A 24,508-nucleotide genomic window follows, 5' to 3' on the forward strand; every position below is an offset into this window, starting at 1 on the left:
ATGGAATTGGAAAATTGGACAAAATGCATTACATACAGCCAGTTGTATACCATATGCCTTAGTGATGGAATGCTAAAGATGGAAATGAAACCACATTGATGATCAGCATATAAAGGAAACAGAAAAAGTCATCGAACAATTCTGATATTCAAGAGCGCACAAAAAATTAGGATTTTCTTGTGGTTTCCTAATGGTACTACTCTATACTTAATAGAATGTCTTCTGAAAATTCAGTTAAGTGTTTAACTTCAGTATATATCGAACAAGATAACTTTAGATTCTGCCTTTCAATCCAATGATTCTAATGCAGGCTCTGTGCTGTGATCAAGTTTGAATGGTTTTCCTCAGTTAAAAGAAAGGATTTAGAACTTTGTCAGTAGATGCACTTGGATGGACATATTTGCTTGGTGCAATGTTCAGTGGGTACAGTAACTTGGAACAACTGAGGAATAAAACATTAAGAACTTATTAAGAAAAAACTACATAACCTTTCTTGAAATTTATCTGGACTGTTTTTGTGGCAACTATTGTGTCTGGCACTGTGAGAATTGGAAGGACTGACCTAGAGACTCTCAGAATGAAGAGAAAGTTGGGTATGGTTTGAGCACGCATGAAGAGAAATCTCTGTAGCAAACGTTCATTATGGGTTTGTAAAATGTGATCACCTAGAAACTGCTTTAAGCATTCAAGCATTGATTGCAGTTTTTAATGAAGTTTCTGTTAATCACAGACTCTTAAAGGTCAAAGAAATGTTAGTTCAAACCACACCTTTCTTTTGATTAAATTTCTTTGATATATTTGATCACTTGGGTTATAAAATAAAATCAACATTCTCTGGAGCATTATTTATCTAATTCCATTTACGTCTTTCCTATTTTGCATCAGCTTTTTTCTTCCAAAGATACAGATCTATTTAGACAGGTCTGGCATAGTGTGAGACAGTTAGTTCATGTTTATTTCAGACTTGAAAGAGGAGAAAAGGCAATACCTCTTTGCATATTTTCTTTTAACTTTCTTGTGATTAAATGTGTTATGGCAGTGAGAGATAGCCTGATTGAAAGCTCAACTCTTTGCAGTGCGATGACTGTGGTGCTGTCTCAGTGCAGAAAGGGCAGCCAGAACAAAGCAGAATGGCTCATAAGCAAAGCAAAGATTTTTGGCAGTGGTAGAGCAGGTTCTGGAGAGCTGGGAGGTATGAAAAGCAACCAGCAAGCCTTTCTGGAGGCCAAGGTGCCCTAGCACTATACCCCGTGGGTGATGTGGGATGTGCCTTTATTTGCATTTCCTTTGCTTTCTGATATCCTCACGTCAGCCCAGCCCACATGATCTCACCAGGGATCTGGCACCTCTTTTGGTGACCCTTCATGTTACACTGGAGGCAGAAGGTGGTGGTACTGGCTTAGGAATGAGCCTTAAAAAAAATCCAGTCCCTTCAAGTGCAAGCTTTCTGCTCTGTAGAAGTATGGGATTTTTTAGCTTCCTATAGCCAAGATGAGGCTGCCTTCATGCATCCAGGCTGCAGTGTATTAAATTTCTCACCACCACTGAGCTTGAGCCTTCAGTTGTGCTGCTCTTTGTCAAGATGTTTGGAACAAAATATTTGAGGATGTTGATATTTATTGTTCTTATGATAATGCCAAATATGTTTCACTATTTCTGCTTAGTCAATTCAATAATTTGGTTATGTCCTCCTCCTAAAAATTCCCTAAATTTCCTTGTATAATAAAAGGTAAATGCATTTTTGTCACTGGATCTGATCTGCTCTTTCTTCTGCAACATCCACAAGGAATTTATAAAGTGGCTCCATGTAGGCCATTCACATAAGGGTTGATATGACAAGATTTCTGGGTAGCCAGTCTTGTGATTATAGAAAATCTGATTAATAGGCTAAGTGTCATGTCTCATATGCCATAATTAAGGCAAAATTTAAAAAAATAGAATGAAAAAAGATAACAGTTACAAATAGTGCCAGTGTAGAAAATCTGATGTTCACCAATATGAACATTTTTTGCCTCATTCAGCATCTTTCTGAATAAATCTTATGTAGAAAGCCAAGTAGCAGGATAAATTGGTACATTATTGTTCAGTTTGCATGTCTATCTAAATTCAATTTCTTAATAAAACTCTGTTATTGATTATTATGTTTCTAATTTGCCTCAAGGCTCTTCTATACAATTATAGCTAAGAAACAAAGCATAAAGGAATTTTCCTACAGGGAATTATTAAAGAAAATGAAAATAAAACAGAAAACTGAATTAAATTTATGTTATCCTGCTGTAAAGCTAACAGCCTTAGCAAGTAAAAAGTTTTATGGAAGTTGAACTGTTTATATAGCTATACTGGAAGTATAAAAAATGTGAAAGTTATAGATAGTAAATGATGAAGTATATTTGCCTTATGAGATTGCAAAATTTGGGGTATCAAAATTGGAGTAGAAAAACTGTGGGACTTCTGCCTTTCATTTCAAACAACCACAGACTTGGAAAAGGTTTCTCTCTGGAGTCAACTCCATTTGACAACTCCAGCAGAAATCACTCTCTGGATGTTCAGTAGAGCACCACATTTGATTATGGTGCTTCATAATGATGCCTTGTGATGTTAATCATAAGGCTTTTCTTTCTTGGATATATATTTTTAATATTCCAAGCAGTACGTTCTTAGAAATGATTAAATACTGAAATGCTTACTTACATTTCATACAACCTAATGTAATCCTCAGTGTCTTATCGATGAGTTACTCTGAGATGTACTTCAGTTGTGCAGGGAGTTGTTTTTGGAGATGATTGATGGGAAAGGCTAAAGAGAGGATGAGCTTCACTTAACTGGTCAAACAGGTACTTGGCTTCCAGTGTTGTAAAACCATTTGTGGTGTCGAATATTTTATTAAAGAGTCCAGGTGCTTACTTGCCTGGTTTTTGTGTAACAATTAAAAAAAGAAAAGATAAAAAGATAAAAGTGTCCTAAGAATATTTAGCTTGGTGATTAGAGAATTCAGATGGGATTGGTGATCTTTTTTTATTTCAAATGTGGCTTGCATTGAACAACAGAGAAAAATCAAGTATTTAATAAAGAATTATTAAAATCTAAATTCATTTTACTCCTCCAGTATAGCAGAGCAGGCCATGGGGGAGTTTGAGAAAGTCTCCAGCAAGAATAACAAGTGCAGAAACAGCTCTAGGATTTAGAGAGTTAGAGAGTGACATTTCAAGTCCCTGCTGTAGATAACATCTATTTACTCTTACATACATCAGTTGCTTCAAAAGTAACTCCTATTTATTTCCCCGGAATATACAACAGGTACAAAGAGCACAATAACATCGTCTGATAGAGAAAATTCTCAGTTATAAAGCACTATTTTTCAACATAGTGATCACTATTTGCCAATTTGCACAGGTGAGCTAATTGAGACACTTCATTTTGTGGAGTGACAGCTGTGCATGACATTCCAAACCCTGGCTTGTCTTTCAGGTTACTCAGTGCTGTAGAAATGCACCACTCACCACCTCACTGTGCTCACATCCACTCTTTGTTCTCCATAAATATTCAGCAAACATGGATGAACGTCAGTGGGTGTCATTTTTTTTTCTGCACGGGGGAATTCAGTCCCACCCATTTCCTTCATCTTTTCAAAGCATCTCAATTTTGAGATATTTAAGACATGCAGTTTAGCACAAGATTCTGAGTTTTAGATTACATAGCTGCAAGCTAATATAACACTATGCAAGCTATGGAACAAAAGCAACTGTGTCTCTGTATTATAAGACAGGTGTGGTTGTACCTGGGTGAGGCTGATTGCCCAAGAGAGGCAGATCAATAAAATGTATACCAGAAGGCTAACAAACATCCAGACCTGACTTCACTCTCCACCATTGTCATTTAATGAACAAGACAAAAAAGACAAACACACCCCAAAATTGGGTTTTATACAATGCATTGTACACATTCTGGTGGTAATCTTTTATGTGTAAGTACATTTGAGAAAAGTTATCAAGTCTAAAGCATTGCTCCAGGTTTTGTTATGCTTCTGCCTGACGTGATTTTGTATTGTATATTCTGTAAGGCTAGGCATGATAAGATTTTAGTGCAGTAAGTCAGTACAGCAAAGGATTTTCTTCCAGAAGTCACTGATTTAGGAAACCTTGTGGCAAAATAGCGAATATATTTCCTGTGGCAGTGAGATACCTCATTATTTATTTGACCTTTCAAAATTCTAACCATTTAAAATTTAATGTAAACTTTAAGAGATGTACTTCATATATGGAAAATATAATGAGATCCGGTAATAGGTCTAAAATGTGAGGAAACTTTTTAAGTATAGAACATGCCTCTGAAACCCTGATGACCTTTAAAAGCAGAAGAGATGTCTTAAGTGAACGTACTTCAATTATTGCTGTGAGGTATTGGAGCCAGTGATAGCTAAGATGTGTTTGGTATTAGTTTGTGCATGCAAATTTAGGAAGGAAATAACATTGTAAAACTGAGTTTAAAGTTCTTTGCATGAAACATTTAATGTTGTGATCGTGGTCTTAACGATATGGAAAGTTTTGAGTCTGTAGTCAAAAGATCAGCTTCAACAGATTGGCAGGAGAAAGGATGACTTGCATTTATAAGGGCTGAAGCAATGTATTGTGTAAGTTAGGGACAGATGAGGTAAGAGAATCATTCAGTTTAAAGCTGTTGGGTTTTGTTCATTCAGTGGAATGGCTTCTATGGTTTTCTACAAAATAAAAAGGGATTATTATTATTATTTTTTTTCTGTACCAGGAAAAAGGTGTTTTTTTGTTTTGTTTTTTGTCTTCCTCCCTTCCTCCTTCCCTCCCTTCCTCCCTTCCCTCCTTTCCTTCCTTCCTTCCTTGAAATTACAGTAAGGATAGATTTGGGCAGTTGCTGTGCATGCTATACTCATTGCTTTTTGAGTTTGGGAGTCAGCTTTATGTTCTACGGTAGACTGCTGAGGAAAGCACGTCCTTTTGAACTTCCATTTCAGTTGTCCAGTGGCTGACTAGTTGGCAAGATGGGAAAGCCTCTGTTCACCTTGGTTTTGTTTAGTAAGTTGTTTGGTCAGTAAATAGGTTCAAATAGTTGATAAATTTATTCTATAAAAATGTACAGAGTGATTGAGCTGCCTCTACTTTTACCAAGTCACATTTGCCCTTCTTAATCGTTATAGAAAGATATACACTTTATGTGAAGTTATGTTCCAAAACTGACTATGAGATCCCCATAATGCTTATTCCCCTCCTCTGTAATGGACAATAATTCCTTTTGGAAAAACTCCAACTTATATTCTTTGTTGATTGAGTTCTCGCTCTCTTTTCATAGTGTACAACTCATGTCTCATCTCTAATCATTTTGTAAATTATTGCTAGAATTAAAGATTACAAGCATCTGTTGTTGCTTCTGACTTTTTACAGTGCAAACCCTAAGTAAATGTAAAAGAGAGGTAATATTGAGCCCCAAACATCAGAACCAAAGATGAAGGTACAGATAAGTCTGTACCCATATTTTTGTATATTTTGTTAGACTTGGAAAGATCCCACCCTCTTTATTCTGGAACTAGCCTAGGGAAGCTGAGGGCAGAGGTTTGTGTCCCAGGTTGTGTTGCTCTGGTGTAACCACAGGCGCCCCGTGCCCCTTAGGAGAAAACCTACATTGATCTTGCAGTTGCTGTTGTGTCTTTTAGTAGGTCAGAAGGGAGGCAGATCTCACAGGGATTGTTCTTTCCATCACACGTGCCCTTTGCCAGATAGCATAACAGTTTGGATTGCATGGAATCTGCCTGCAGCCCAGCTGTTGTGCTGCTAAAGTGCTGTGATAGGGGATGTGTAGTCTAGGGAAGGCCTTTGAACCTCTAGGAACTGTTAATGCAACAGAATTGTGCTACCAGTTGCAAATAAACTGCTGCAGAGGACAGTCTTATTGATTCATTTAATTGCACAACACAGAAGTAGTCCTTAAAGAGGCAGCTAAAAGTGTCAGTAGGTTTAGTAAAACTGTAAATAAATAAGGCATAACTGCCCTGTGACTATTTAATCATAAGAAATCAGGAGAATATACCTCCTCCAGTATACATCTCTAACATTTGAGCTTACATTTCTCAGGCACTAACAATTTCAAGGATACAACGGTTTCATCTAGGGAAAATGTTTCCATTTCAGATGAAATAGATAATTTCGCTTTCTTTTTTATTATGGGAATAAACCACCATTTAAAGCATGGTATATTCTCATTTTCCCTCTCTGTCCTTTTACCTAATAGTCTACTTCTATTCATTGTCCATGCGAAAGCAAACATCAGCATAACGCCTATATTCATGGCCAGGTTGGATGGGGCTTTGAGCAACCTGGTCTAAAGGAAAGTGTCCCTGCCTATAGCAAAGGGGATGGAAACGAATGAGCTTTAAGGTCCCTTCCAGCCCAACCATTCTATGGTTCTATGATTCTATATTATTCTACTCAAGTTACCTCTTGCAGAGAAAATAGACTTCAGTGTTGTGGATTTTCTTTGATACTTTCACCAGGAAAAATACTGTAATCAGAAGTAAATTAGCCCTGTTAGTACTGTTTATTTACCATCAGTAAAATTTCTCTGAACAGTGTGCTATTAATAACTATTAACTTCCTGACAAGGAAGGATAACTTGATATTGGTTATATTAGGTTGCTCACAAAGCCTATGTATTCACTGAAGAATCCATTAATTTAGAAATTTGTTTTGACATTCTTTTTAAACCTGGAGAGAGAGATATTTATATAACAAGTCTTCTGTTGCAATTTCATATTTTATAATTTCTGATGGTTAAATAGAATGGATTTTTTTTTCTGTTTTAGTATTTTTGTTTTAGATAAGATTATTTCATTATCTATACCTAATTATGCACAAGATTGAAAACTGGTCTTGAGTCTGGGCTGCCTTTAATGTGACTTTCAGCTGAATCTTCTCCTCTCTCTGGCTTATCTTCTGGTCTGATAATTATTTGTGCCTGAAAAGCAGCAAGGGGAAGCCTGTGGCACAGGCGGATGGGAGCAAAGAGCAGTTTAAACTCATCTTGAAACAGCAGGGACCTTCACAATCCAGTGATGAGCCAGTTCAGGAAGATTGCTGAGCAAAAAGTAGATCTTGGTGTGAGGATGAAGAATATAGATGAAGGGAGGATTGAGACAACTAAAAATTAAGATTTATGGCATTCATATGGAACTGCATCCTTAATTCCTGGGGAATGGCCTAGTAAAAACTTGTGGGGAAGACTGGAAGAAAACAAATAAGTTGACAAGACCAAAAACCAAATAATTTTCTGAAATATTTTAGAAATAAAGAACTGTATTGTGTGCTGGATGACCTGTGCTTTATTATATTACATATTCACTTTTCCAATGCAAACAAAGTCATATCCAAAACTTAAGTCTATCTGGTTGTCTGGAATTTGGGATATCATTAGGTCTCTTTCACAGTCCTTTTTAACTTGGATCTCAGATGACCATAAACCTGTTTTGGAGGTTAGTCTACAGCCAGACTGAACTGTGTATGCTGACAGGCTGATGCATGAAGAGGACATAGAAAGGAAGACACAATTTTCCACAAGTCCATGTTTTCTCTACGACCTGGATCTGGAGTTTTCATTCTCCTCCAAAGGACACAAATTTGTTTAAATGAAAATTTGAGACAAGGGTGACTGTGTATAGAAGCATAGAGCATTAATTAGAAGAGGAGAAAAGTCTGTTTCAGGTTGTTTAAAGTAATTGGGAAGATAAGTTAGTTTAGCAAATATTTTTCTAACAGTTCTACATCTAATAACGATAAAATTGATCATCAGGTGCAGCAAAAACACCTGTGATAATGAATGAAGCAAGAATTCAAAATAAACAATAATATTTTGTCAAGAGACATTCAAAAATGTTTTTTATATAATGATTAGTTTTACCTTAATTACGTCAAAATGTAAGTCATTCAAATTACTGCGTGTATTTGAGAGGAAAGTAATGGCATTTTAAATTTCATTGAAGAGACCCTGCAAACAAAATTGTAATTAAACTCAGTTATCATGAAAACAAAAAGCATCAAAGCCTATACACTATGGATTTCTTATTCCTGGGTCCGAAAGCAAGCAAGACAAAGGAATTATTGAGATTTATTCTAGATGAGCTGAAAAGGGAATGAAAATTAAAGATGTATGTACTAAAACTTCAATATAAAGCTCAGATAGAAATGACAATGTCACTGTGAAGGTGAATTTGTCAATGAGTACAGACCAGGCAGCTGAATTATTTTTCTGTGGCTTGAATAATTATTTTCAAACAAAAACTTATTTTTACTACTGTCTGTACAGCGTATCTTGTACAATATACCCTTTTAGTTTTCATTGGATTTTTTTTTTCTCACTTTCTCCCTTTATTTCATTCTTTAAATTTCCTTCAGAGGCAAAACTTCATAAACAGTGCTGTTCTGTACTTGCAGAAAGATACAAACAGCTGTCCTTGTAGAAGACTTTAGTACTCATGTAATTCACAGCCCTACCTTCCTTTCAGGCACATAAGAGTATTTCATGCGTAGTGAAGGTCAAAACTTGTTTTTGTATAATCACAGAATGGTTTAGGTCTTTATGTTGGAAGGAACCTTAAAGCCTATCCAGTTCCAAACCTCTCACTATTCTAGGTTGCTCATAGCCCCATCCAGCCTGGCCTGGAACATTTCCAGGGATGGGGCATCCACAGCTTCTCAGTGCCTCCTCACTCTCTGAGTTAAGAATTTCTTCCTTCTCTCTGATCATCTTAACCTCATCTTACCCTCATTTAGTTTAAATTCATTATTATTTCTTTTTTTTTTTTTTTGTCTACTCCCTTCATTTGTGCTGTAAAGAGCCTGCTGCCTTGAAGTGAGAATAAAATAATACCAACCTGTTCTCTTATTTATGTGTACGCATGAATATATTTCTATATAATGTTCCTTTTTTGACACAGTCGCACAGACCAGTCTGTGGAAAAGGCCAGAAAAGGTATTATCTGCATTGGAATAGTTCCTATTACAAATATGAAACTGATAAAGAAAGTACTTGTACAAGTTTGTGTCAGAGCTAGGAATTAAAAGCAATTCTTTCGAATCCCATTCTAAAATGATAGGTTGAATAGCCTTCTTTCAAGACAATAACTGTCAAAGCCAAATATCTTTTTGAGATTACTTGTCCTTAGCTTCCAGAACTCAGTATTTCGTTATTATTTGAAGTGTCCCCAACAAAATTCTTCAGCCACTGTATACAGGACAAGTGGCTGATGTCTTAGGAAGTTAAGAAATTTATTTAATATGTTGAACAAATAGAAAAATAAAACAAGATTTGTACAGCTAGACCTACACTTTTCTCATTCGAGATTGTTTTTTTTCTTTTTCTCTGCTTCAGGAGAAAGCAAAGGGTTTTATGCCACATGACTTGAGGACTGAAGGACAGATGAAGAATGTGCTAGTCAAAATTTCAGCACTTCATAGCAAGGTGAGTGCAACTTTCTATTGTTAAAACAGCTTACCATTGGATTTTTTCCACTTAGAAATGAAAAGACATAGTGAACGTATATGATGAAATTTTGCCAAGGCCCACGTTAAGTAAGACATTTCTTCTGAATTAATCATATTAAAACGTTTACATCTCTACTCAACTATAGATGTTGCTACTTTTTTAAGCTGTGTGATATCTGAAATTTTTTTTGTGAGCTAGATCTAGTTTCTTTGGGACCAATGTAAGGTTTTGTCATAAAAACACTGAAAGATTTGAATTTTTGTAGGGTCTGATGGCTCTTAATGATTTGATGTCCTCTAGAAATCTCTTCAGAGGAAAATACTCTCCTTACAGATGTAGATTAACTATTTGACCTTTAAGCACTGCATGAAAATCAACTCTCTTTTAAATGCAAAAATGTCACCTGATAATGAAAGGGACTTCTAAATGTGTTTGGGAGAAAACTGTTTTTTTAGGACTGTGGCTAGAGTCTCACTCTATATTCTGCTGCCTGCCTTGAGGCAGATTGTTTCATTATCCAGCACTATCATTAATCTTTTTTATTATCACCTTAAAAATAAACAAACAATGATTTTGTTGTGTTTGACACAAGTAGTGCATTTTAATTTTGTAGGCTTGTATGATAGACTTAGAAAAAGTCTGTAACATTTCAGCCTGAAATATGGACTTACAAACATGAAAATGCTTTCAGATGTGTGGAAATACAGTAGCATCAGTTGTGCGTATTAAAGAAAGAATGTGATTTTTATCTATTCCACATAAAGCTTAGCATTAACTAGAAAATTTGATATTAATTAATTTTAGAAATGACTTGACATTCATTTTTCTTTCATGCAAGTAGCATAAGCTTCTCTGTGACTCATACTGAAAGCAGGCCTCTATGAAACCAGAGGAGTAATCCTGAGATCCTGAGTCATATGATATGATGGAGTTAATTTCAGTAGTAATATTTGAAAGTGCAGTTGTTTTGGTAATCTATTTCTGTCGTTTGTTTCTTTCTTTTGCAACTTGGCAAAATTCAGCTTCCCTCTTTTCTTTATTTGTATCTAATAGGTAAAAGTAACAATGGTGGTTGTGATGGCAGCTTAATTCAGAATTTGTACTGGATTTTTAGATGTTATTTTCTTAATTCTAGGGTGTGTGAATATAGACAGCTGGCAGTCTATTGGAATTTATTTTTCTTGAGTTCAGATGGTTTGAAATTAATAGAATAATTATGAAGGGAGCACCTCAGAACTCTTTTGGTCATGACTTCATTAATCTTATGGCCACTGAAATGAAGTTTTGTTTCATTATTTGGCATTCAAAGTCAAGGAGACATTAGAGGCTTTGGGACTGTATATTATTATTGATAAGCTGTTGTGTGCAAGTAAGAAGAAGCCTGGATTTAAAATATACATGCACAGAATGGTAGTATTCAGAGTTATTCAAGAAACAGTATGTACATAAAGTATTTGTAATGACTATTACTTAGTTTGGAGAATTTCAGCATTATTTCTTGTTTCACAGACTTAACCTAAATTCATTGAGTAGTAGTAGCATGTTGATGAAATTGATACTACCATAAATTATTAGAACTTGAAGACTTGAAGCAATTTCTGTTCATAAGAGATTGGTTGTTTTTTTTTCTTCTTTTCCAGTAAGGGAAATATTTATAGATAGGTGAGTGTGTGTAATCAATGCAGTTTTAAACTGCCTTTCTTAAAGTCTCTTCCTCTTTTTAGCCATCCTCAGTTATGATTACTAAAGAAAAGAGGTTCTGGAGATTCGATTTCTGTGAGAGCTCCGGGTGAAAGCATCATATTTTCTTGCTCTTCCTTGGATTTCATCCAAAGTCAATTCTGTTTAATCTGCCTGCTGCTGCTCTGGAAGTGACATCTGTTCAAATTTACACTCTTTATCATGGCTGACATGTTGTTTGTGTGTCTGTTTACCCCAAGCCCTAGTTCCAACTGCCTCTTGCAGATAATTTGTGATTTCTTCCTTCAGTCTATCACAGGTTGCTAGGCATTGAATTGCTGCATATGGAGTTTTCCTATTATTTTTTATTTCTTTTCCTCAGTTTTGCAATTATGCTTTGAGGAAAAACAAGAACTCTAGATGTAGAGCATGCTAGGAAATACACAGAAGGAAGGTAGATGAGAAATGAAGGGGTTGCAGGAGGGGGCACGCAGGAAAAATGAGCTGAATTTGGAGTTGAAATATCACTGAAATACATAATAAAAAATTCTAGGAAGATTCAAATATATTTCTTTATTAGTGTTTGTTTTTACAGCATCTATCACATTAACACTTCCCACATCCTATGACAGTAAACTCTCCCATTGGACTATTCTTTTTTTTTTTTCTATCTATTCTTACTATTCTAACTGTATTTGCATGACTGGGACAAATAAAAAACATAAACATGATTTAATATTCTGCATAGATGATGGTTTAAAAGTATTTAATTGTAATTTTATTATTTTTTTTTTTTAAGAAAAAAGTGCTATTTGTGCTGAAGAGAAATCATCCAAAGTGTAACCATTGCATTGTACTCTTGTCCTGGAGTTTCAGTGTACCCGATTTTAATATAAAAATGGGATCTGAATAATATCTAAAAATTGGGACGTAGGCACGTTAACTCTAAGAACAACCTTGTTCACTCAATAAACAAAAGAAGAAACAGTGAACACCATAGTTATAGTAGGCACACTGTAAGCACCAAGCTGAATGGAGATGCAAACCCACCCAGATTTGCTTGCTCTTTTTAACATACGTCTGTATCGATCCCATCCCAGGCACCCCCAATGTGTGCCTGCTGGCTGACTTTCTAACAAATACAAGCTGACACACCTTTGAGCCAAATATGCACAGCTGCATGATCAATCTGTAGATTATGCCTTACTTCTTTTCTGTGACAAAAGCCCTGTTGAGAGGGATGGTAAAAATGTACTACATACATAGAAATCATGTTCTCATCATCGTGTTTTATTCCGTTCCCGTGCTACTGCTCCTCGTGCCGCATGTTTAAGCAGTGAGCATGCACCTCTGTCACATAGGAAACAGGATATATTTTTCTTTATCACCTCACAGATTTCAGACTTTATAATTTACACAGAAGTTCTGCTTCTTTCATGGTCGGATTCTTGCTTTTATTTCTGCGTAGCTGCTGCTGGCTGTCAATGCAAAATGAGAACGTCTTTGAAGATATGTTGATGAAAATCACTGTTGGCTATTGTTTCTGCATGTGTTTTTTTTGTCTTTTTCTTTTTCTTTTTTTTTTCCCCTGATAATAAACTCTCCCTAGTTATGTCTATTGCTAAGAAAGTTCCTGTGTTTTTCTGGCTGACACCTTCTAAAGTTCTTAAGAGAATAGGAAACCAGAGGAAGGAAGTTGCTGTGATGGGGGGGTGCTCACGGAGGGCTTCTGAATTCTCTTGTTTTTGAAGGATTAGTGGAGTATACTGTGGACAGCTGCAATTTCTGAAAGAAATGAAATACAGAGAAGACAATATGTTTCTGTAGTCTCCTTAATGTATAATGTGCTTCCTAAATTCAGGCACGTGCTACAAAATACTGAACTCCATGTGCTAGAGGTCAAAAAGTCATCAGGTAATCTAGAAAGTGGATAGTCAAGCTCTATAAAAACAACAATCAAAATTCTGTTTGCCTGCGGTCTATAATTTTCTCATTGATAGACAAGATTTATTGTTTGCTTATTATTGCAAATCTGTGATTGCTGTCCTCATGATGTTACTTCTCCCCAAAAGCATCGCAGAAGTGAGATAAGATCAGTTTGTTTTTCTTTTCTATTTTCTTCTGTCCACTCATTGAACATTTTTATCCTCTTTTCATGGTCATGATAGTTTAATTAGTTCCACATGTCATTCCTTGAGAGCTCCACCAAATTTGTGCTACTTAACATTATTTCTGTTGAGTGCTCAGCAGGGGCTGGACGTAAAATACTTACAAGAGCAATATACAGGAGCTAATGAATAGCTGATGTTTACACAATATGACTATTTGATGGATTCTACTTTATGTATTTTCTTTTGTAAGTGAGAAGAACATTATCAAGGCTGAAGTTTTGTTCATCTACTATTGTTCTATCTACGTTTTCAAAGTAAGAAAACAATGCACTTCTTGTTACTATAGGGAAGTGGAAAATATTCAGCCTTGTTTTTAGCTGTTTTAATAGAAGCCAGTGCTTTGTTTTTAGTGGCCTGAATTTACTTCACAAACAAATTGAGTAGAGAGAGACACTTTTGACTTTTAAGGGAGAGATTCATGGTCTCCTTCTGGTAGATACCAGAACTTATCTGGTATCTTCCTTCACTTTCCACCATGAGTGTCCTCTATAGCAACTTCTCCTTTTCAGCTATGCTGCTGTATTAGTAAAGTTATTTCTGCCCTGGATCAGTAAGTATATAAGGATTTCCATCCTCAGAGTCATAACTCAGAGTCACTGCAAGTAACAGGCAACTAATAATCAGCAAAGCTGTCTAGGTGAAATGGGAACATTGAGACTAGATACATTTCTCTTCTGTAGCAGGTTTATCTCTTTTTCTACTCAACTTTGCTTAACTGTATATCTAGGAATAATAGTGAGTATTCTGTTTTCTGAAAGAAGTATGCTTGGTTTAGCATATCCCAATTAAGAGAAATACACAGACATCTAATTTCTCTTATTCAAGAATCTGTTGTCTGAATACTTAACAAAATCCTTTTTTGTTGATATATGGATTTAGTCACTTTCTCACATTTCATGGCAAGGGTTTGGACTGTGTCTGCAAGCTAAATTCTTAATTATTCTTTTAATATATATTATAATTACTTTAAATTTATATACATCGTATTTTTATTGTATTTTCTGAAATGAGGTGTAACATAGGAAGCCTGCGAGTGGATGTGTTTGAATGCAGTAAAAAGGCTGAATGAAAAAGAGATATCTGTGTAATCACGTTAATTACTGTACTCGTTTTCTCTCCTCCTTCTGCTGTATATATAACACAGAGACCATGCTAGTCTTTATTAGAGTTATTTGCCTTCTGAGCTGACTTTCAGAGTAGAATGAATTTATACAAATTATTGTACCGCTTTGGATGGATAGATTTTTATCCTGTGTAATTACAGCATATTCATATCAGCATTTCTGTTAGTAATTAAAGGGAAGCTCTTCCTATCAGATCTTCCAGATGAGCTGCTAGTGGGATACAAATAGGAGCTGACATCTTTGATTTTTGCTTTGGCAGTACAGGAAAATAATTTGTCTTGATTGTACAGTTCTATTTGAGAGAGAATTCTGAAAAATATTGCCATCAGCATTGACACGAGGTCAGAGATGGCTTGTAGGAAATGTTATGAGTTTGCTAAGTAGAAAATTTTATTATCAATATAGCAGAACTGCTTGGCAGAATTTTTAAATAATAATTATCTCAGTCTGAAAAACCACCCTCCAATTATACAGACAATTTGCCGCCAGTGGACAAATAATACGTTTGAAATAGTTACCTCTTTCAAATTACTGCTTATCTTCTCTTGTTTTACAGGGGTATCTGAGGTACCACTGTTTTCACCTCTGGAGAAGGGTAATTCACTGTAGTCCCTTACTGAGGAAGATGTGGCTTTATTGTTCTGTCTTGCAATGCTTGATTCCCCTGACATTAAAAAAAATAAGCTGTTAGCATAAAACTAATGCAAATCTCTCACATAAAATCTGCCTTGCTCCTGTCACCAGCACTTGAAAAACAGCAAGCGGTTCCCCTTGGCCTAAAGCAACCCACAGCCATCGTGCCTTTCAAAGGTTTGCTGAGCAGCCGAGGGGGGACAGGCTCAGTTAACTATTAATGACAAGTGCTCCAAGGAAAACCATAAAACTCCTCTGTAAGCTTGCAGAAGAACTTGCTCTTGGAACGATGGTTTGGTGATGTGGCTCGGTGTATCACAGCGTGTGTTGCTAGACTAATGCTCACTTATTGACATGAAGCCTGACTCTGTGCTTCCAACCAAACCAAATGGCACTGCAATACCTGGGCCTTGGGCTTCGTCAGCATGGAACCCGCTCAAGCTGACACAGGCTGGTATCCATTTAGTGCTTAGTTTAATGAGCCACTTCAGGGCATTTTTTTCTGATCCGAAGTCATCATTTTTATTTACCTTCGGTGTTACTAATGGCTCTGGATATTTCTTTTGAAATATTATGGGAGTGAAAACACAGCCTATCAAGTTGGCTGAGAAGTTTACTTTCATGGTTCATTTGCAATTTCCTGAATTAAGCAAAAGGACTTAAGACATGTAGTATTGCTCTTGGCCTATGGCGGGACAAATGCCACTTGCAACAAATGGGCTTGAAGCCGTCTCCTGTAAATACATGGATATGAATGTTTTTTTCAGGTGACTTTGGCTTCTAATTTTTGTTGTTGCTACTGTTTTGTGGTGATCTTTTCTGTTGAAATTTAGCTGGATAGATTTCGTATATATTAGATACAAGTTAATGCAGAACGAGCAAAACATAATTGCACTCAGTGGCTCATAGCTGAACAAATATATAAAAAAACTGTTCACCTTTTTTTCTTCCAAATTACACCATCTATTGCAGAACAGTCTGTAATATAGCATACTGAAGCCTTTCTTTCCAAATGCAGATAGAAATGTGACCATTGGTACTTTGGTCATAGAGATACATACCCAGATCTTTCTTATTTTATCAAGGTAGCAAGAGTTGCCAATAAAAAATATTGCCAGGATGGAATTTAGTTTAAGTATTGAAAGCTATGAGAATGCAGATTGATTCCAACTAAGTTTTCATTGATTACTTTATTGAAATATTCTCCCCAGGGGTTAATCTCCCTTGTTAATTAGAATGTGACATTTAAAAATGGATTCTCTCACTGCATTGAATTATGTTTTGAATTTTTTTAAGCGTTATGATGAGACTGACTTAATGGATTATTACTATTTTTAATATATATTAGTGCTTTTCTAATAGAAAACATGAGGAATGGTATTGTGCTATTTCTGGAAGAACTCGAGCAGAACTTGTGTTATGCTCCTGGTTTCATCTATTTTCAGTGACTACAACGATGTAAACTACCTTGGTAAGGCACTACTAGTTTCCACTGTTTCCTTACAGTTTCCACTGTTTCATGTTTTACGGTGTGTTTAGCTTTTCAAGATTAAAGGTAGTCCCTTTCATCTTTCTGTCATATCTTCTTAAGTAGAGGGGAAATTGGAGCAGGCAGCTTTAATAACTTAACATACAGTAAGGAAGAAATGCACAGGCAGAATATAAAAAAGCAATCTAAAATTCAGCACCTGAAGTGCCTTGAGCTTGAAAATGACTAAGGTATTATAACTTAATGATATCTTCGGAATCACATTTTGGACTAAAAATAAAGGAGGAAATACAACTCATGATTTTTGATAGAGTGTGTTACTTTTCAGAGGACGTTCTGTTGCTTATTCATTACAATGCAGTCTGCCCAGAAATGAAAGCATGTTTAAATTAGCATTTCTGCATTATTTAGTTTAGGATAGCTGAGATCAGTGATTAGAAGTTATAATTTTTCCTGTTACTACAGTGTTCTTCTATCCTTTACTAAAACCCAATAATGAATGTATTTGAAAAAAAAAAAAAGAAACCTTTGCCTAGGTAAAATCTGCAGTTTACATAAGCCAGGTATGTAGTGACTGAGAGCATTTATTAATAGCTGCCTGATTGATTTATTTTAGATGTTATGGTCAGTCCTGGTGTTATCTAAGCTGATTGCTTAAGTGAAGTACTCAAGAATTTGGGCAGCTCTTTGAGGATGGTCCAGCCTTGTATCTAGAGTTTGTTGGTCTGCATTAGCGATACATTATAAAGAAGCAAAAAAAGTGCTTTCAATGATGGTTGAGCTTACTGAGAAAACATCATCTCCCCAATAGGAGAATAAAAATGTTCTCACATTCATGTTAAATTTGTAAGCTGTTCCTGTTAGGAAGGAGGAGGAAAAGAATATCAAATATTTAAGAATTTTTTCACCTTAAAAATGAAACATAGTATTTCAGAAAGGCTGCAGTGTTTCCTTTCAGCAGGTTTTAAAAGGATCTTTTCAACTTTTTAAGTCACATTTTAAATATATATATATTTATATATAAGTATTAATATTAAAAAATACTTAATATATTAAGTATTTTAAATAGTATTAGACTACAGAGTATCAGTTTTCAGTATGTAAATAATATTAATGCAAAATTTTGTCAAGTGTTTCTGATCTCACAGAATATGCAACCGGCAAAGTTCTGCATTTGGAAAGAATCCTATCAGTTTTTTAATTATTATTTAAACTTCTCGCTTATAGAACTGGTTAAATACATGCATCATTTCAAATTTGCAAGCAAATGAGACAGATCATAATTAGAGCTCCATGGTCTGCTATATGATGCCCTTCAGATGGAATACAGAAAGGATAGTTCTTAGGATTTTGCAATTGATCATCACACCATCACATTCATGACAGATTTGTTCTTATAAACTGATACCTGAGTTCTCAACTGTAGCATTGACCACTACCAGACTCTTAAGGTATGAATAGCCTACTTTCCAGGACTTGTGTATTGAATAAAGTATCTTGGGAAGAGCACTTTCCTCAAACAAGTAAGCCCTGCTTAACTCAGTTTTAAAGCTCTGACTATAATAGGTCAAGAATGAAAATACATAAAGTGGAATATAATAATAAATAATTTTGTAATTGATGCATTGATTCTTTAAAATACTGACTATATCCTGTGTCATCAAAGTTCTTCTGCAACTTCAACTGTTTACGTGAAAAAGGCATTTGATGGAAATGACTCCATTGCTGAATTTCTTACTGCAAATGAAAACTATCAACTCCTTCATATTTAAATTTATGTTTTTATTTATTTTGAAGATTGAAACACTGCTGGAATACATATTATGTTTCTGTCTTCTCAAATGATGTAGTTATAATCCCAAACATTTCAATATAGGACAAAATAATTTACCTTCTTATGTTTGTTTGACTATATTTTGCACTTCAAAATTTAATTAAGAGTACTTCTGGAATTATTTATGTAGAAATATTTTTGTCGGCTTGCATTTTTTTTTAAATCACATTATTTCTGAATATATATTAAATGATTACACTTTACATGAGTCTATCAAGGATATATATCATAGAAATAATCAAAAAGTAATTTAAAACTTCATTCATCACCATTCTAAAAGTTACCTCCACGCTATATCATTGAATGCAAATATATACACACTATATCATGAGAAAACAAATAACTGCATGGTTTATTCACATAAGAATTCACAAAATCCAGAATAAAAGGGAAATAAAAGAGTGTAAGCATCTTGCCATACTGGGAGCGTTGCTGTAGTCTTGCGGCAGCCAGAGAGCAGCAGGTTGCCCCATGTTTATTGGCCCACTGTCTGGCTGGGACTGGTGCTGAGCAAGGGCTGTGCCCAGCTGGTGGCAGGAGCAAAAAAAAATCACCATTTACCTCAGTTATTTAAAAACTTCTGAAACCCTTGAAAGCAGACCTCTATAGCTAAGTCTGTACAGTGGAGGTTTCCATTCTTAGTCCTACTCTCTTTCTCAACTACAAACTGAAAGTGACTGTTTATAAACTGCTTGTCTATCACTCTTTGTATAGTGACTATCTGTCACTGCAGATAATAACACTGAACATCACCGTGGTCAGAGACCTGTCAGACATCTAATATAAGCTCTTAAGAGTGGTTGTTTAATTCCTGTCTTTCTGAATACAAATTTCTGCAGAATGACTCGTGCTCCTTCCACATCTACATTTCTTATCCCTTTGCAAAAAATGTATGAAGTACCGCAGAATTTCTTGTTTTGTTGCCTAAACTTACCAGTCTTATTGTCCAAGTCCAGTCCAGTCTTACTGTAAAAATAATAATTAAAAAATCTCTAAGCTACTCTAAAAATAATAGAATTATGCGTTGTAAATCAAGAGGAAAATCTTACATGGCAGCATAAATCTTTACTATGCACTTGTTTCCTCAGCTGCGTTACTGACCTAGCTTCCTTTAGATTTGGTCCAAAGTGTGAGAAGGATGGAGAAAGTATTTATTGAACTTCATGTCATGTTAGAGAAATAGAATGCAGGAACTGCAATCTCTGCAGTTACGTGTTTGTATATATATAGTGATAATAATGTTCCAAAAAAATGGGTATGAGTTTCAGATGCACATAGGAGTAAATGAAGAAGAGAGCAGGAATATTGCCATATGAAAAGACTTGAAATGAAGTAAGGAAAAAAGTGAAAAACTGAAAAATAACTTGTCCAGGCATTACTCCATTAGAACCAAATTATTTTTTCAAACTTGAAATACTTCAAAATATACACTTCTTAATGATGATGTTAAAAAATGAACTTAAACAAGAACTCTAATACTTTTAAAGCTGAAAGCTTAGAAAGGTTGAAAAATATATTTAGAACTTCATAGCTTAATAAAACATAATTGAGATTGCTTTCCATCCGAACTATTGGAGGCATCTAAATCGATTTGAACTATTTATTAATTCACACATGAGTTTCTTAACTAGTTTGATAGTACAGATGTAGTTGTAGATACGATATGATAAGTGACTTGTAAAATGCAGCCCAGGAACCCAGTATTTCCCTGGCCTGTATCAGCAGAGGGATTACCAGTGGGCCAAGGGAGATGATTGTCCCCCTTTCCTCTGCTCTTGTAAAGTCTCGTCTGGAGACCTGTGTGATCCAGCACAAGAAGGATATGAAACTGTTGGAGTGGGTCCAGAGGAGGGACATGAAGGTGTTCAGAGGACTGGAGCACTTCTGCTATGAAGACAGGCTGAGGGAGTTGAGCTTGTCTGGAGAAGAGAAGGCTCCAAGGAGATCTCATCGTGGCATTCAAGTATATAAAGTGAGCTTATAAACGGAAGGGAGGCAGACTTTTTATATGGACAGATAGCGTTGGGACAAGGGAAAATGGTTTAAACTAGAGGAGGGGAGGTATAGGTTAGATTTGAAGAGGAAATTCTTTACTTAGAGAGCAGTGCTGCCCTGGCACTGCTGCCCAAAGCTGTGAATGTCCCGTCCCTGGAGTTGCTTAAGGAAATAGATGGGGCCTTGGGCAGCTTGATCTGGTAGGAGTTTGATCTGGATGGTCTCTAATGTCCCTTCCAACCCGAGCCATTCTATGACTCTTTGATGCTATGCAAATCACATTTGCTTTAAGATGCCTGACAAACACTGGTCTTAAATTCATGAAAACTATGTTGACTTTTTCCAGTACCCTAAGCCAAATTTTACTGAGTTTTGAGATGATTACTAATTGTTAACCAATTTCAATTTTGCTTGATTAATTGCCTTTTTCAGTAGATGCTATTTTTCCCTTTTTTATTTGCAAATGTATTTTTAATTTGCAATCTTATCAGCCATGTTAAACTGCCTTTTTATTATAAGCAATTAATACCTCACATTGTCCTTGATTAATCAATCAAGCCATCTCTCCCACTTGTTTTATATGACATAGTCATTTGCATTAGTTTAAACATCTAATTTCATTAACGGAATGCCACTGTTTCATACAGTCCTGCATAGCTCACAATGAAACCAAGACACGGGATGGAAAAACACATCAGTATGTATGGTGCAGAGGAGCTAGATGAGAACCTAGGTCCTTTATAATGGCAATTGCTATCAGACTGCGAGAAGCTCAGAAAAAAACAGTTAATGATTAGTCATTATTTTGGCCAGTTTTTAAGGGTCTGAGAGTGATTTAAAACTTGTAATTTCCATAGATGTGACTTTACCAAATAGTCACCTACTGGAGTTTGCTGAGTCAGGACTGTGGGATTTCTGGTTCGTTTTGAGTTTTGTCATATGAGTGTGACTGAGAGTGGTTTTTACATGCTCTGATAAATTTTAGCAGTATTGCTTTTATGTCGCATTAAACTCAAAGCTACAGTAAAAACTTAAAAATTCTGAGGGAAAATATGTCTAATAAGAAACATTGAAAGGCTTGTTTTTCCAGTGGTGATTTAGTGCTTTGCCTTTTTGCTCATCCATTTCATTCTCTGACAAGCTGCTGTTCTGCAGGAACGCCCTGGGAAGTGTTTGATTGACCACATGGCTCATACTGTCCCTGGATGCAGTAGTATTGCCATCACTTGTCTCTCCTGTCTTGTCCTCAAGACTTTGCAAATCTGCTCCCTCTGATCTCACTAGGCACAAGTTGAGCAGAATATAAGTGAAGCTAAGTGAATGCTAATCCACTCTTTTTTAAAATTTCTTTTAAAATTGTAGCTGTATTCATCGTACTCAACAGTGGCATAGCCTCTGTCCCACAAGATTAATTTTTTATTCTGCTTTCAAGAGTATTCTGCAATTCCACTGCAGATAAATGGAAAATGATTTAAAATCCAGCTTCAAGTTAATGCTCTGCATAAGCTTTGCATTTCTGTCCAATGACTCTGTATCCTATCATTGTTATGAAAGACAACATTATAAATGAAAGCCTTTTTTTCAGTTTGTTTTATGTCTGATTGCTTCACACAACAGCTAAGAAGAGAAAAACATTTTGAAAGAAATGTGTTTGTAAAATCACGGAATTTGGCAGAATGACTCAAGGGCAGATGTAGTGCTTGAAACTACTTTTAATTCTCTTTTTAACTGACTAGACGTAAATGTGAAAATGTCTCGTTAAAGAAATGCACAGCAAATCGTTAGAGGGAAAAAAAAGCATCACAATCCAGATTCACTTGCTATTCCTTCGGATTTGACTTTGTTTCTTAGATTCTTGTTTTTCTTTCTTTCCTGTCATGATGAACACAGAAGTGAAGCAGCTAATTAAAGCTGAATCCGTATGAAGTTTCCAGGAATGTTTTCACACAATCTGTAATATCAGAACTCTCTTAGATAATATTTACCTCAGCAAAAGACTATTTTTTTTTTTTTTAGCAGGATCTTACAGTGACTAATGTTTGTCTAAGATTGAATGTAATGCTGTAGTTCCTAAACTGTTAAGGGCTCAGTTGTGCCAGAACTTGGGCTGATAAGCTCTCAGAAATGTCAAGTTGTTGTTCAGGTCTGTGGTTTTTGCAGATGGGAAGGAAAATTAGATTTAATTTTGACCAGTAAATGCAAAATGGTGCACATGTAAAATTTGTTTTGTATCCTTAAGACACCAAGCATTCCAGCAATAGACTTTACTGTCTTATATAACTAAAAATAATTGGAAAATGAATTGTTATCTATGCAAAATTTCAAATGAGAAGTCCAAATCTGTCAAAAATTATTCTGGTTCAAAACTTTGGAAATATTGCATTAATTTTGAAAGAGATTGATAAGTAAACTTGGTAAAAGTTACACTGTTGTGCAGAGGAGAGAACTGAGATTTTTTCATTCTGATTAAGAGATTATTGCCTAAAAAATATTGTTAAGGAGTTAGATGATAATAGCTAATATGAACCTAATTAGCTGGTTGGGATTCTTAGATATTGAATCTTGGAACAATTAAATAATAATTTGAGCGTATCTTTGGATAATATTTTTTAAGATACAGATGATCATTAGCATCTCGGTGTGTACCTTAACGGGTTATGCAACTTATTGATGGTTTTTCCTTTGTCTGACTGCTAATTTTCAAGAAGTAGAAAATTGTATCTCAGGTTTGTAAAAAAATGTGTTACAGAGGAATAAATTTCAGTCTTCTGTGTCCATGGTTTTGTTTTGACTCAGTTTATGGCCTAATCATATGTACGCTGTGTACACAGGCAGACTATTGGAGAACTATTTGGAATACAGAATTATTCAAATTTTCCCTAATTTATAGTATTGACAACATTTTCAATTTTGAGAACATACTTCCTCGTGTAAAGTGACTTCCTAGACACGTACGTATAAAACACTTTATTATTATATTTGCAATATTTTTGTACAGGATAAAGCAATTACAGGTTGTTTTTCCCTCATTATGGAGGATAAATAACATTGGCAAGGAAATATTAGCCAGGGGGGACCAAACACGTTTCTTGCAGATCGTCCCATTAGCTTGTTTCCAAAAGATGCTCACCAGAGTGAAATTGCAGCACATGAGTAGCTGTGCTGACAAACATCTGTTGTCTTAGCTCCAATAAGGCTTTGGGGAGTGAGTAAGGACAAACAGTTCTTATTTAAACAGGTTAAATGTAACCTGAGAGACATTGTTTTTGTCATCTGTTGTCTTGTCCCAGTTTCCTGTCACTTCTTAAAATGGCTCATGTCCTTCTAAAATTGCACAGGCTTTTTGTGAAAGAACGATTTCCACCTGCGTGGCAGCGATTACAAATGTGGTAACTACTGATTGTCAAACAAACCCAACCAAGCAAACCTGTCTGTGCTTCCCAAAAAGTCCCCGAGGGTAGAGCAGTTCTGTCTCAGAAACAAAGAAATGTTCTTCTGGAGGACAATATTGATGTTTAAAACTTGGCTGAAGCTTTACATATACAAACAAGACAAGAAGATTGAAGACACATTTTCTGTGCTTCCAGGTAATCTGCTGTTTACCACTCCTTGAATGTGTTTCAAATAGCTGTCTGACATGGCAGCACACATTAATTGTGACGTTATGTAGCAACAGAACATAATTAATCTCTTTTGTCAAAATTAAATACGTTCTCCTAACCATAAGAAATTATGTTTGTAGTCACTGTTGTCTGCAATGTCTCTGTTACGGATAAGGCATTAGGATACGTCAGAGATGTGACTCCTGTATTTCGCCTGTTTTGTACATTCAGCATTCTGTGTTAGAAAAGCTGCAGGCAGATACTCAAACCTCGTGCAGAACCTTCCAGACACTTTGCTCTGTCTCTGTACAGGGATCAGTTTCACTGCTTTCATTTTTATCGAGGATTTCCTTATTGCTTTACAGCACATCCCCTTGTAGAAACAAATGTTTGCCCTCACTTTTTGTCTGAGAGAATCTACTGGCTCTTTCTATTGTTTCATTTACCAGTAAGTGTCAGAAAACCTACTTAAAAAA

General features: G+C 35.6%; 1 long non-coding RNA gene across 2 annotated transcripts in view; it reads left to right on the forward strand.

The window, feature by feature from the left end:
- Positions 1–24,508, forward strand: part of LOC104912205 — a 156,620-nt gene that overhangs the window by 114,826 nt on the left and 17,286 nt on the right. The window contains exons 3-4 of one of the 2 annotated variants that reach the window (XR_004160669.1): positions 9,391–9,480; positions 23,769–24,124. This is a non-coding gene — a long non-coding RNA (uncharacterized LOC104912205). Of the gene's footprint in view, positions 1–9,390; positions 9,481–23,768; positions 24,125–24,508 lie in introns of those variants that run through there. The other variant, XR_002117748.1, reaches the window with a different exon arrangement.

Source organism: Meleagris gallopavo, chromosome 9, assembly GCF_000146605.3.
Source record: "Meleagris gallopavo isolate NT-WF06-2002-E0010 breed Aviagen turkey brand Nicholas breeding stock chromosome 9, Turkey_5.1, whole genome shotgun sequence".
Classification (NCBI taxonomy): Eukaryota; Metazoa; Chordata; class Aves; order Galliformes; family Phasianidae; genus Meleagris; species Meleagris gallopavo.